Source organism: Pristis pectinata, chromosome 1 (assembly GCF_009764475.1).
Source record: "Pristis pectinata isolate sPriPec2 chromosome 1, sPriPec2.1.pri, whole genome shotgun sequence".
NCBI lineage: Eukaryota > Metazoa > Chordata > Chondrichthyes > Rhinopristiformes > Pristidae > Pristis > Pristis pectinata.
The window spans coordinates 113,664,139-113,679,339 of record NC_067405.1 but is presented as its reverse complement, the minus strand read 5'-3'; the positions used below and the strand labels follow the sequence as shown (position 1 = coordinate 113,679,339).

The following is a 15,201-nucleotide window of genomic DNA, read 5'->3' as shown; positions in this document are numbered from 1 at the left end:
GTACTCCACCAGTTTGTGAAAGTGAAGCCAAGATCACAGGGAGGGGAGAATAAAAGAAATGTCTGTGATTTGGGGGAGATCCAAAATTATCCAGATGAGACAAAGCTGTTGATGCCATCCAAGAGAGGTGATGAATGCTTGTTGATCACAACTATTCTGCATAGAGGACTGGCCAGTTCTGAAACAAATGGGAGAAGCTAGATATCTGAAGGTGAATTCCATTTTGAGTTCTGAGAACTGTAATGTGCCTAGACAGAAAATGAAATGCTTTTCCTTAGTTTTGTTGGAGCAGAGTATCAGGCCAAAGACAGAAGTCAGAGTGGAAGTTAGATGAAGAATTAAAGTGACTGGTGACTGGAAGCTCAGGATCACCCTGGTGTGTGAATGGGGCTGTTTTGCTAGTTCCCAATCTGTGTTTGTTTTCTTTAGAGGAGACCACATGGTGAGCATTGAATGAAATGCATTGGATTAGAGGTGCTTGAGTTGGAAGATCTGTTTGGGTGCCTGGATAATGGGGAGTGAAGAGGTAAAAGGGTAAGTATTGTTTCATAAATGATTGGATGGGATAGTGGAGATGAAAGAATGAACCAGGCAGTTGCAAAGGGAATGGTCTTTTGACACTTTGAAAGGGGAGAGGAAGATTTGTCTGGAGGTGGAACGTAATTGGAGATATCCTTGGCAATTTCTGCTAATCCATTGAATGTGTTGGCAGGTAGGGTGGAAGATGAAGACAAGGGAAACCCAATCCATGGTCTGGTTGGGGGAGAGTCAATAAGAGTAGAAATGTGAAAATGCAAATGCGGTTGAGAGTCTTTTTAACTTTGGTGGGAAAAGCGTATTTCAGGGAAAAGGAAGATCTTTCCGAAGCACTAGTGTGGAAAGTTGCATCATCAGAACAGATATGACAGAGCTGGAGAAACTGGGAGAATGGAATGGGGTCCTTGCAGGGAGGGAGGAGATCTAATAAAAATGACTGTGGAAGTGTGCAGGCTTGTAATAGACTTTGGTAGCTAACCTAATGCTTAATGTGAAGTGTTTTGTTTTTTTTAAAAAAGACTCAGTCAGTAATGGACCATGTGAAAGTGAGAGCAGGGTGGATATTGGCAGTAAAGTAATGAAATGTTCAGGTTCTGTATGTGTAAATAGTAGCACCAATCCTGTAATTAACACAAAGAAAGAAGGGGAAGAGAGGGAGTCTCAGTAGTACAGAAACAAGGACTGTACCAGGAATCCCACAACGAAACAGGCATAACGACTTCCCATAGTGTTTTCTTGCCTTTTGATTTGATAAAAATGAGAGGAGTGATTTATCTGGGGACTTGTCGCTTCCAATCCTATTAATGCTGGTGACTTTTTAATAATTTCCGTGAGATGCGTAGTTTTCCCACTATTAACAGGTTTTCTGTGTCTTCCGTGAAGTCACACAAAATGTTAAATTTCTCTGCCACTTCCCTATGCCCAATGTAATTTTACTTGTCTAGATCTGCAAGAGATGTACATGAACTTTAATGTATTCCTTTTTTCACCTCTATAGAAGCTCTTGCAATCTTTTTATATTTTGCGTTAGGCCACCTGGGTATTTTGTTTTCTTTTCCCGAGCAAAGAAGGACCAAAGCATTAATGAATTTTGAAATTTTCGCACTCAGGTTTGCCACATTTTGGGCAATCTTGTAAGCCTTTTCCTTTGAGTTGATACCATCTTTAGCTTGATAGTTGGACCATTTTTCCTGTTGTATTTTGTTCTTTTTTTAGCTTGAAGGGATAAATATTACACGTACACTGTTCATTAATTGTTTAAATATTGGAAATGGCATGATTACTGTCATAACTTGTAAATATAGTTCTCCAATCTACCACAGCCTCGTGCCTTAACAATTTTAAATGTTCTCCACGAATCTGATATTATTGGGTGAAATAGAAAGTGATAAATTCATCAATATCGTTTAGATATTTTCGGGTCGGTCTTTTTCTTGATAACATCTTCTGTCTACTAGTTTACCCACCCCCACTGTATTTTATCATTGCGATTATAAAATTACATTTCCGATGGTCAATTTAAAAATAGCACCGTGTCCAGGGACTCCGTTTGTGTTTAAATGGGTCGTATGACTAACTTTTCACTCAGTCTATTAAATCAGATATACTCATTTATATTTTGGGTTAATAACTGAAAATGCCTAACGTTAATCATAATTTCAGCGCAATTCCTTTTCGATGAACTAATGCTACGTGAGAAACTAGCCGAACATTTTAGGAACTTTTGTAGCCAGGCCATTTATTTCAAGTGAGATTAATTTAAATATGGAACACGGAAAGATTTAATATTTTGCTTTTGATTTAGTTTGGGGGGGGGGAGGTATTGATAATTAAGCCCACTTAATTTATCGGGCACATTGTATTTTACCTCGTTTGTATGTTTGATTAAAATATTCAAATTGATCAAAAATCCCTTCATTGCTTACATTCATAGAATGTCCTTTGGATTCGGGATTTGGTTCTTCAATTTATGACCCTGCGGAAAAGGTTACTTTGTACGGTGCTCCAGTTTGACACCATCATGAGGTGGTTTTTATGTCATACCTATAGGTATATATGGACCAGTTTTTTTTTCCCCCAACTTTTTGATTACTAACTTTTGGAGACGAGGCTGACAGCTCCACCATAACGTTGGTGACATCTATTTAGGAAAACCTGTTTACGAGAGGAGAGAGTGAGTACGAAATTTTAAATGTTCGTTTTTAAATATATATAAACAAAACCTCATACACAGGCACCTCTAATAGGAGTGATGAAGTCAAAGCAAAGGAAGGAAGGCAGGGCTTCGAGATGGGGACCTTGCAGGAGCTGTGTGCATTCCCCCTTTAAGAGTTGAAGCTCAAGCGTCGTGGCTGCACCGGGATTGGCTGCAGCCTGGGACAGTCCGATTTTGCAATAAAGTGAACGTCAGCCAGGCGACCGCGCGTTCTGTCTCCGCCTTCTGCTGCCTTGGCTTCGGGGGAACGGTGACAGCAGCTGGGAGCCAACCGGGCCCCTCCTCCGCCTGCGAGGTGAGCAACTGGGGGGCTCCGGGCGAGCCAGCAGAATCCGATTGGGTGGGTTTGAGTCCAAGGACCTGATCCCCGACCCCGAAACGGTGACCGGGGCCGTGCGAGGAAGCGGCCGTGATTTAGCGTAGGACCTGGAGCGGGCAGCAGGAGGCCGCGGCCTGGCCTTCACTTCGATTGTCTCGGCGGCTTGATGGGGTGGGGGCGAAGGACCTAACCTGGGTGGGAAATGGCTTTGAGAGCGGCGAGAAGGGCGGGGACGACACCGAGGAGTGTTGGGGAGGTGATTGGGTGGTCGCTTGTGAGGAAACCCGTATCAGCGTTTCCGGGACGCAACCCCAACGCCTCCTCCAACGGACCGGCTTTTCCTGGTTCTCCTCGGCAAAGTGTTGTCCTGTAGTATCATTACATAGAATAGTTGTAGCGATATTATCCACCTGCCTTGCCAACACGTTTATCTCTGCTTTCTTTCCACGCCCATTGTGGTCAAGTTCAGTCACGCAATAGATTATTTAATGGCACAGCAATAATCTGGTGAACCACGCAGTCCCCTGTTTCGGGTGTTATGACATTCTCACAGTATTAGGATACATGATTATAAATTCCACTTTTTTTTAGTCTACCACTCTCGTTAATTGTTAAAATGAATACTATTTATCACAAATAGTAGAAACTGAATTACATGTTCTTGATTTCTACGGTAGGCTTCAGGAATACACCTTTTGACTGTAGTGTGGGTGGGTCAGTCAAACCCTTTTTTCAAACCAGACACGCCCTTGAACAAGAACGATGCATGTACGCAAATTTTATGGACGGTTCCTTTACTGCACTGGCTACGTTAATATTTGCTAATTAATGGTATAACATGAAATAAAATGTAATATTTAAATTTTGAATAAAAAAATCATTTAACTATTCTCCCCGTTTTGAGTTACCAAAAAATGGTGACCTTCATTTGATAGTGATTTGTTTAAATCCTCTGAGAAGCTTTGCCAATGGTATTAGTGAGAAGTATTGATTAGGATAACTACTATATAAAAATGCAGTGTTTTTAAAAAAAAATATTTTGATCATTTTATTGTTCCAAATATGTTCTACATTAATGCTATCTGTCATCTCCATTATATGGCTAAGGTGGGGATGACTAAAGGCGTATTTAATTGGTTCTCGCTCTCCTTGTACACTTCTTGACGTTTTTCTAGTCTGCATAAGTGGGAATTTCTGAAGTAAATTGCATCTTCTAAAATGGCTTGATCTTTGCTATTAGATTGATGCATTCAAACCAAGTTGATCACTTCATCTTTCGTGGCCTTTTAGAAATTGTTTTATAAGTGCCCTTTAGTAATTGCACACAAACTTGTATGGTCATGTTCCATGATCCATGATAATACGGTACTTCACAAAAGTATAAAAAATTGGTTCAGATAAAAATGAGGATTGAATTGTGTTTGCAATCCTTGGCCTAGTTATCTCTTTCTCCTGTAAATTATACAAGGCATTCCAAGAAAATTTAAAAGTAAGTGTTAAATTGCGCAGTTAATTCTAGGCCAGAAAAACTTGTATTGCCAATTGCTTTAGTCAAATCCACCCACGGTGATTTAAGAGGAGGTTGAATGCCAATTCATGCTTGTGGAAGAAAAGCAAACTGTTTGTGGAACTGTTGTTGTATTTATTAATATTGTTAAAGCAAGAGTTTGGTGCCTGCCTTTCCCTTTCAAAATGGGACATGCATATGCTCTCTGTTGCTGCAGTGCAGTATTTGGTTATCAAGTGACAGTTGATATTATTGCTGATCTAACAATTAAGAGGCCAAGAGGAATAATGCAACAAATCAAGAGTTGAAACCCTATAATGCCAGTTAGATAATTTGAAGTCATTTGAAGAAATTTGGCAGTAAACAGATGGCATCTGTAAATGGATCTTTATAGGGCAGGAAAACTGGGTTGTTTCTGAGATCAGAAGATATGGTTGATGATCAGTTGGCTTGTGATCAGTCTTGTGAAACATTAAATTGTACCAAACAATTCCACTATCACCTCCAGAAGACAAGTAATTAGTGCTAGCTCTATGCTTTCCTCCTATATCCCTGGATTTTTGTTTTAGTATTTATATAAACATATGTGTCCTTGCTTTGATCATTTTTTTCCCACAAGGCATTGCGGTGGTACATTGTACTGATATTTACCGAAGCAATAACAGAGTCTTAAATTAAAAATGCATATAGAAGCAAGAATAGGACATTCAGTGCTTGTGTCAACCACTTTGAGGCCCTAGACAGCCCAGTTTGGAGAAGCATCAGCTTCACATGTACCTGTGATTCCATGATGTAATTCTTTGATTTGATTCTGGTTAAGTGGAGTGAAGCTTATCTACTCTTGGACCTAAATCATGTTGCAGTAAAAGCCAACATACCATTTGACTACCTAGTTACATATCTACATATTAACTTTGATTCATGTAGGACTTGACCCAGGTCCCTTTGAACACCAACACCTTTCAATCTCTCACCATTTTGGAAGCAACTTTGCCTTTCCATTTTTTTTCTACCAAAGTAGAAGACCTCTCATTTTCCCATGTTATATTTAATCTGCCATGTTCTTGCCACTTTAGTTAGCTTGTCTATATCCTTTGAAGCCCCTGTATTCTAGTCACAGCCAGCACTGCTACCCAGTTTGTCAATCATAAGCAACTTGGATATGTTACAGCTAATCCACTCACTGATACTAATCGTGAGTAGCTGTGGTTCAATACTGATCCCTGCAGCATCCCACAGGTCAAAATTTACCAACGTGAACTGATTAATCTATTTCCACTCCTACTGTCTGTTTTCAGTCCATTTTACCAATCCTCAATTTATGCAGTTTATTACTCCCAATACTGTTACTCTGACATGATCCCATTAAAGGCCTTCTGCAAATCCAAACGCATCCTGATTCTGCTAGATGCGGCATCAGGAAAAAAAATGCATAGTCAGCTAATATTGTGATAGTTTGTTGTATGCTGTTATAATTGGTTACTACAACAATGCATTATTGTATGCTGCTGTAATTGATTACATATTTTATTAGATTGCTGCATACTGTGGCAATTGCTTACATACTGCATTAGATTATTCCAGGCTACTGTTATAGTTGAGTGAAAGAAGCCTGTTACCACTTCATGCTTAATAGTATTTTCCTTCCTACTGATGTCAGGCTGACTAATCTTATATACTTCTATCTTCTCTTTCCCTTCTTTCTTAAATATTAGGGTTACCTTTACTATCTTCCAATCTGTAGGAACCATTCTAGACCTATGGAATCTTGGAAGCTTGTAGCCAGTGCTTCTAAAATCTCCATACCTGCTTCCTTCAAAACCCTAGAATGCTGGTCATCAGGTCCTGGGAATTTATTGGCTTCCTATCTCATTATTTTTTTCCTCACTAGTTTTTTTTTTAACTAATGCTAATTTCATTGAGCTTCTCATTCACCCCTGACTGGTCTTGCACAATGTCCACAAGGTTTTCTGTCTTTCTTGAAAACAGATACAAAAAATTATTTGTTTAATTTTGCTGGCATTCCCATATTCCCCAATATAACTTCTAGGCTGGTACATTAACTTTGGCTAATCATTTCCTTTTTGCATGTCTGTAGGAGCTTTTATGGCCTCTTTCTGTTTTCTCATCTGCCTGCTGTAGTTTTTGACTTTTTAAAAGTTTTTAATTTTATTTACAGCATGGTAACAGGCCCTTCCGGCCCAACGAGTCCGCGCTGCCCATTTTTTAAACCCAAATTAACCTACCTGTACGCCTTTGGAATGTGGGAGGAAACCGGAGCTCCCGGAGCAAACCCACGCAGACGCGGGAGAACGTACAAACTCCTTACAGACAGCGGGAATCGAACCCCGATCGCTGGCGCTGTAATAGCGTCATGCTAACTGCTTTCCTTTCCTTATCAATGCCATGGTCCTCCTTTTACTGAATTCTGATGACTTGCCCATCTTCAGGCTTGCTGCTTTTGGTTTAACGTCATTATAAGTCCTTTTCTTGAGTCTAATACCGCCTTTAACGTGATAGCCATGGATGGACCACTTTCCTGCATTTTTTTGGCCTATGTATATAATATGAAACCAATGTATTAATTCTTTAAAGTTGGTGATTGCTTATTTACTGTCATACCTCTTTTAATGTAGCTTTCCAATATATCATTGCCAACTGGCCAGTTATGCCTTCATAGTTTGGTTTGTTCCAATTTAAGATCCTGGTTTCAGTTTGGATTAAATTGCTTTCAGTCTTAGAGAGGGAGTGACAGTTGCAAAGGTTTTGAACACAGAATATAGAAAAGTCCAGCACAGGAACAGGGCCTTAGGCCCACCATATCTGCACCGATCATGTTGCCAAATTAAACTAATCCCTTTTACCTCTATGTGGTCTGTTTCCCTCTATTTCCTGCATTTCTGTGGGTCTTTCTAAATGCCTCTTAAACTTGTTTGCTGTATCTTTTTCTACCACTTTGCCTGGCAATGTGTTCTAGGCACCAATCACTGTGTTCTTACAATGAAAACTTGCCCTGCCAGTCTCCTTTTAAACTTTTCCCCCACTCACTTTAAACCTATGTCCTATAGTATTTGACATTTCCACCTTGGGGGGGGGGGGGGGGGGGGGGGGGGGAGGGGAGACTCTGACTGTCTACCCTACCTATGCCTCTCATAATTTAATGTACTTCTATCAGGTCATCCCTCAGTCTCTGACACTCCAGAGAAAACGATCCAAGGTTGTCCAACTTCTCCTTATAGCTAATACATTCCAATCTAGGCAGCATCCCAGCAAACCACTTGTACATCCTCTCCAAAGCTTCCACATCTTTCCTATAGTGTGGCAACCAGAACTGCGCACAGTAGTCCAAAAGTGGCCTAACTAAAGTTTTGTACAGCTGCAGCATAGCTTCTAACTTTTATGCTCACTGTCCCAACCGATTAAGGCAAGCATGCTGTGCACCATGTTTACTACCCTACCCACTTGTTTTGTCACTTTCAGAGAACTATGTACTTGTACCTGAAGATCCCTCTGTGCATCAATGCTTCTGTATAATTTCCTCTTGCACTTGACCTCACACTTGTCTGGATTAAACTCTATCTGCCATTTCTCCATCCAAATTTCCAACTGATCTATATCCTGCTGTATCCATTGACTACCTTCCCTGTTATCCACAATTCCACCAATTTTTGTGAAAACTACAAACAGAGGTCCCAGCACTGACCCTTGCAGATCACCGTGGACTTGCCAGAAAAACGCCCCTTTACCACTACCCTCTGTCTTCTATGACCAAGGCAATTTTGTATTACCACGTAGCAACTCACTGGACCCCATGTGCCTTAATCTTCTGGGCCAGCATCTCATGAGGGACCTTGTTAAATGCTTTATTAAAGTCCATATAGATAACGTCCACTACTCTAATCAATCATCTTCGTCGTCGTTTCCTCACAAAAAAAAACTCTCTTAACTCTTAAGTTTGTGAGACAGGACCCCCCTCGCCCAGAGCCTTGCTGATTTCCCCAATAAGTCCATGCTTTTCCAAATGCAAATAATCTTGTCCCTAACAATCTTCAATAATTTTCCTGCCATTGATGAGAGGCTGTAACTTGTTGGTTTGTCCCCATTGCCACCCTCAAACAAAGGAACAACAATGGCTATTTTCCTGTTCCTATTTCTGTCAAGGCCCATCTCTTCCCTTGCTTTCCTCAGTATCCTGAGATGGATCCCATTTGGCCCTGAGACTTATCCATCTTAATGTTTTTCAAGACAACCAACACCTTTTCCTCAAAATTGACATGCTCTGAACATCATTTTTCCTTTTCCTCTTTAGAAGTATAGGTCACAGTTTGGAACTGCTTTCGAAATTGCCTCTTGTAATGCAGTTACAATGAAGTGGGCACTTTTCTCCTTGAGGTTGATCACCTTAACTATTGTAGCTGGATTCCTTGGGCAAGTGCAGAATATTCCATCACTTGCTGTTGGGCTTTGGAATTGGATGATGAGCCATGTGTTAGGGATTATTCATTCACAGACTTTCTCTTGTCACCATAGCCTTTGTATATCTCATCCATTGAGGGTTAGGATTAAGTTTCTGGTTAATGGGGATTCACAGGAAATTGATGGTGGAGAATACATTGATGGCAAAACTGTTGATTGTGAAGGACTGATAGTTAGCTTCTGTTGTTGATTTTTATTGGCTGGCCTTTGTATGGCATGAATGTTGCTTGTCAATTTCCAGAACTTGTCAGAACAAGCAATTATCCTGGGAGTTGTGAAATGGTGTGGAGCAATCGGGTAACTGGAGGGAAGGTTCATGCAGTGCTTGAACACAGACCGAAGAGACTGCTCTGATTTGAACTCCAATATCTTCATTTATGTTGGTTATGACTTCAGACATTGGAGAGTTCCCTTTTGATTTCCATTGACTTGCATTTTACTGGAGTTCCTTGAATCTGAAGTTCTTAAATGGTATCTTAATGTCAAAGGCAATCATTCTCGCCTTGCCTCCTTGAATTTGATACATGCTTCAAGAATTTGACACATGGTCAATTAGAGTGTGGAGTTGAATGATCCTGGTAGAACCTTTCTGAGCATCAGTGTGCAGTTGGATAGTATCCATGGTACTTTCAGTTAATTTGCTGATTGACAGTTGATTATTGAGACAGTTATTGACCAGAGATTGAGACAATGATGAAAATTGTTGCAACACCACAACTTTCTTGACAGAGATTACTTTGCACAGTTGAGGCCCCTCCCTGAATTTTATAGCTTAATGTTGTCATGCTGTTACAGGGGCTTCTAGCTGGGAAGATACTTCTGGGTCTGGTGGGAGACCGAGCTGTTCATTTGATCAGATGCACTGTACCCAAAAAAAAACGTGTATATTGAGCACTGGCTTAGTAAGGAGCTAATGGAAGATACATTTGTCTAAAGAAGTGCCGAGGAATTTTTGTTACTGAACATGGTCAGTCACACCTTCCAATGGGCGGATTAACAATTTGCCTCTAATGCCATTCTGAACATGCACCACACCCTTTCGATTTTCTCAATGTCTGCAAGATTATGGCCTCTCCACATCTTGTTGGTTAGCCAGCACTGCTGCAAATTGACCATTTGTGTTATTTTTGATACAGCGTAAAAGGGGAAACATGGTTTTGAAAATAGTCACAAAATTGAGTTTCCCCCTCCTCTTTCCCTCCCACCACCCAGTTTTTTTTTATTTTTAAAAAAAAACAATGTGGAAAAGTGTTTATATGTTGAGAATGACTGGACAACCTATTTGTCTCCTCTTATTGACTTAGACCATCTCTTAGTGCTGCTAATGATTTCTTCTTGTTCCTGCTCTTCCACTCATTCTCATCTCCTCCATACCATTTCCTCCCCTTCACTCACCTCCCCAATCAGAAAAAAATCAAAATGAACTCTGCAAAGAAACTCTACGTTTGGTGCCTTGAGTAATGAAATCAAATAAATATGAATAATTGTGGTGTAAACAAGGTTCTGCCACGTTAAGTTATAGGTAGTATGCATTCTAATTTATATAATCTAAATCAAGTGTTATTTTAAACCTGTTTGGAACAGATATGGGAATACTTTAAATCCCAAATAGCTTTGTTTCACCTCGCTGAGAATTCTTAAATCCATGAAGGCCAGTGAGCCTGACACCAGTAGTGGGTAAATTATTGGAAGGTGTTCTGAGAGATCGGGTATACAAGTATTTGGATAGCCAAGGGCTGATTAGGGATAGTCAGCATAGCTTTGTGCGTGGTAGATCATGTTTAACAAATCTTGTAGTTTTTCGAGGAGGTTACCAAGAAAGTAGATGAAGGAAAGGCTGTGGATGTTGTCCACATGGACTTTAGTAAGGCCTTTGACAAGGTCTCACATAGGAGTTTAGTTCAGAAGGTTCAGACACTAGGTATGGATGGAAAGGTTGTAAACTGGATTCGAAGTTGGCTGTGTGGGAGAAGACAGAGTGGTAGTGTATGATTGTCTCTCAGACTGGAGGCCTGTGACTAGTGGTGTGCCTTTGATCTGTGCTGGGGCCATTGTTGTTTGTTGTCTATATCAATGATCTAGATAATAATGTGGTAAATTGGATCAGCAAGTTTGCTGATGATACTAAGATTGGAGGGGTAGTGGACAGTGAGGAAGGCTTTCAAAGCTTGCAGAGGGATCTGAACCAACTGGAAGAATGGGCCAGAAAATGGCAGATGGAATTTAATGCAGACAAGTGTGAGGTGTTGCATTTTGGAAGGACAAATCAAGGTAGGACATGCACAGTAAATGGTAGGGCACTGAGGGGTGCAAAGGAACAAAGGGATCTGGGAGTTCAGATACATAATTCCCTGACAGTGGCGTCGCAGGTAGACAAGGTTTTAAAGAAGGCATTTGGCATCCTGGCATTCATAAATCAAAGTATTGAGTATAGGAGTTGGGATGTTATGGTGAGGTTGTATAAGACATTGGTGAGGCCAAATTTGGAGTATTGTGTGCAGTTCTGGTCACCTAACTATAGGAAGGGTATTTGTAAGATTGAAAGAGTGCAGAGGAGATTTACTAGAACGTTGCCGGGTCTTCAGGAGTTGAGTTACGGGGAAAGACTGAACAGGTTAGGACTTTATTCCTTGGAGCGCAAAAGAATGAGGGGAGATTTGATAGAGGTTTACAAAATTATGAGGGGTATAGCCAGAGTTAATGCGAGTAGGCTCTTTCCACCTAAATTAGGAGAGAGAAGTACGAGAGGACATGGCTTTAGGGTGAAAGGGGAAAGTTGAGGGGGAACTTCTTCACTTAGAGTGGTGCGAGTATGGAACAGGCTGCCATCTGATGTGGTAAATGCGGGCTCACTCTTGTTTTAAGAATAAATAGGATAGATACATGGACGGGAGAGATCTGGAGGGTGATGGACTGGGTGCAGGTAAATGGGGCTAGCGGGATACAGTTTTGGCACAGACTAGAAGAGCTGAATGGCCTGTTTTCTGTGCTGTAGTGTTCTGTGATTCTCTGAAAAGGTCAAGTACGAAAGGCTTTGAGCCAGGTGAGCTGAGTGGAGTTGGTGAAGCAGCTTTAGTTTTTTTTCCACAGATGATCCTCCTTCATTGCTTGGTTTCAGCATACCGTGCAACTTGTCCTTTGTGGTACCCAAGACAGCAAGTTACGAAGAAACTCTGGCCCTAATTACTTAAGTTAGCAAGTCTCTATTTTGGAAAGATTAGCCGTCCTGGAAGAGAGATTTTCAAAATGTTAGCTGATAAAGCTGTATTTAAAATATGGTAAACTAGTAGCTATTTTAACTGAGGCTACAGATCTGTAATGCAAGAAATTTTGTTACCAAACATATTAGTTCTACTTTAGACAAGATGAACAAAGCTGACCTACCCTTGCTGATCATAACAAAATACCAGCAGTTCCTGTATCTTTCCTTAGGCTCAAAATGGCAGTGTCTGAGTAAGTTCCTGTTTCCTTACCTCTTTAATGGATTGACTATCATATTTTCTCCAGACTTACTTTGCAAGTCTCATCCTCCTCTTTGTATTGGTGTAATAGTTAAAAAAAAATTATAGTTGCTCATATTTGCAATATCTTTGTATATCTTATCAAGCATTTATATAAGCAGGAGTGGGGTATATCTGTTAGCACTTCAATGGTAGGTATTCATTTGACAGTGGTGAATTCATGCTTTCTGTTTGAGATTTTTGCTTTTATTGTATGATCTGCACATTGAGGGGAAATACTTAAAGTATAATTCACTACTTAATCTGTCATTTGAATAACTGGGTTTAGCTAAAACATTTGAGGCATTGACTTGGAGCATTTTGAAAAGCTCTGATTACTGTATTCAATAAATAGACTTGTTGAAGTAAATAGCAGAGCAAATTCTATTTTTACAACTTTTCCTTTTAAAGTGTTAGTTGACTAGTCATAACTGCTTGTCATGCTTATTCCAGAGAGGATTGTTTGACCACTGCATGTTAGTTTGTATTAAAGCAAAGTTTGGATTGGTATAATCCTATAAAGGTGACAGCTGTCTAAACCAATTGAGAAATCAAAGTAAAGCACACTAAAGGTGACCCCCATGTTACAGTCATTTGGGTTACAGAAATTAGCCCTTGTAGAGTTCACAAATCACTACCAAAAAAATTTGAGATACAGAATAAAATTCCTACTCGAGGAATTTGAGGGGGCGGGGAGTAAATAAATCAACACATTTTTCAACTGGTGTTCCTTGATGCATGTGCAGATGATGTGGCTTTGCATTATGGAAAATCATCTTCCTAGAACATACTGCAACCCCTCCACCCCCCTGTAACAGGGGTGACCTGTAATCAGTTTCATTGGAACATTGGGGTAATGATACACCTGTTAAAAAGAAACATAGGACTTCAGTAATTTTTCTGGAGATTTGAAGCTGCTTGTATGTATTTTAGACTCTGTATTTTTGTATGGGACCTGAATCCTAAAAGTAATATTTGGTGCTGAGTTGGTAAGATAATTAACTATAAGCTATCACCAGTTGAGCTCCATTACTATGATTGCCTATTGCCACCTTACAAAAGTCACCTAAATCTGCCCTTTCCTTGACAGATTCGGGGGAGAAAAGCTTCATCCAGGTTTCCAGCTATCTTTGGACTTGAATATTCCAGTGCATTCCCAGTCAGCATTTTTGGATCATCCGAAACTCTGCTTCCCATCAAGTTCCATTTGTCTATCTTCCTATGCTGTCTTGTTGGCTTCCAGGTAGATAAGACCTTGATTTTTAAAATTCTCATCATTTCCAAATCTCTTTACAGGCTTTTCCCCTCTACTTCTGTTTCTCTCTTCCAGCCCCACAATCCTCCGAGATAACTAGTTCTGTAATTCTGGTGCAAATTTAATCTCCCAAACTTTAGTGGCTAGCTTAAGATGCCAAGGTCCTGACCTCTGGAATTCCCTCCCTAAATCACCCTTCTGTCTAGCTCTTTTCCATCTTAAAGACACTTGTTTTCAAAATCTTCTCTTTGACTAAGTATTTGCTTACCTGCCCTAGGATCTCCAGGGATGGGAGATGCCTGTAGCACTCAAGCTTTTTATAATCATACATGTATTTTGTTTAATGCTCATGTAAATTATGAGTATGCTGTGGAAATTGTCATTGTCATCTTTGCGCTTTCTAGTAGTTTATTTGATCACACTTTGCACTGCTTGGTTCAATCAAACATTTGCACTGCTGCTATGAAATCAAAGCAAATGTATCTCATCTAAGTACCTCTCCTTATCATGCAGAATCATTACTTCTGGCTGTTTGAAATTCTTAAAGATGAATTCAGAATCAGGTTTATTATCACTGATGTATGTTGTGAAATTTGTTGTTTTGTGGCAGTAGTACAGCGCAAGACATAGAGATATAAAAATTACTATAAGATTTGTACTTAAGTTGTACTGAAATATATAACCCAAACTTTACTACTGCTAGAGAGAAATCCATTTTCTTCACTACTGTTTACAGATCATATGACCAATATGTACAATGATATATCCTGTAAAATAATTCATGATGCAGGATAGAATATAATTCTACTTGATGTCCGTAATGTCAATGTGGTTATAAAATAGTTTATTTTATGTTTTACATAAGACTACTGATGCAGTTTTTCCAAATTTGTTCATCTGTTTTATGTAGCAAGTGTAATTCATATCCAGTAGTAATATGATAAGCAAATATTTCAAAATAGATTCTAGAGTAAGCAATATTTTCAATGCTGCTTGCTGTAAATGGATGAGAAAGCATTTTGCTCCCAATATTGGTTCTCAAATCAAAGTAAAAGCAACAGCAGGTGCTGGAAATCTAAAGCAAAAACAAAATAATTGTGAATATTCTGCAGGTCTGGCTGCATCTGTGAGGAGAAGAACAGTCAATGATTTGCGGTCTGGTGAATAGTTAGCAATCTGAAATGTTAACTCTATTTCACTCTCTACAAATGCTGTTTAACCGGCTCAATATTTCCAACATTTTCTGTTTTATTACCGATTCTCAAATGTTTACTTCACCGCAGCATAACCACACTGCTTAGTCACGTGGAGGATCTAAGTAGTAATGGGAGTCAGAATGATCTTTTACCTCATTTTGTTTCAAAGAACTCCATAAATCCTGAACACTGATTT

The 15,201-nt window shown here is 39.8% G+C and overlaps 1 protein-coding gene across 7 annotated transcripts in view; it reads left to right on the top strand.

Annotated features, from left to right (window-relative positions):
* Positions 1 to 2,894: 2,894 nt before the first annotated feature.
* ktn1 (kinectin 1) overlaps positions 2,895 to 15,201 on the top strand; it is a 91,115-nt gene continuing 78,808 nt past the window's right edge. For all 7 annotated transcript variants that reach the window (XM_052015717.1, XM_052015708.1, XM_052015674.1 and 4 more), the window contains exons 1-2: positions 2,895 to 3,047; positions 13,645 to 13,797. The gene's annotated coding sequence lies outside the window, so the exon portion shown is untranslated. The remainder of the gene's footprint in view (positions 3,048 to 13,644; positions 13,798 to 15,201) is intronic.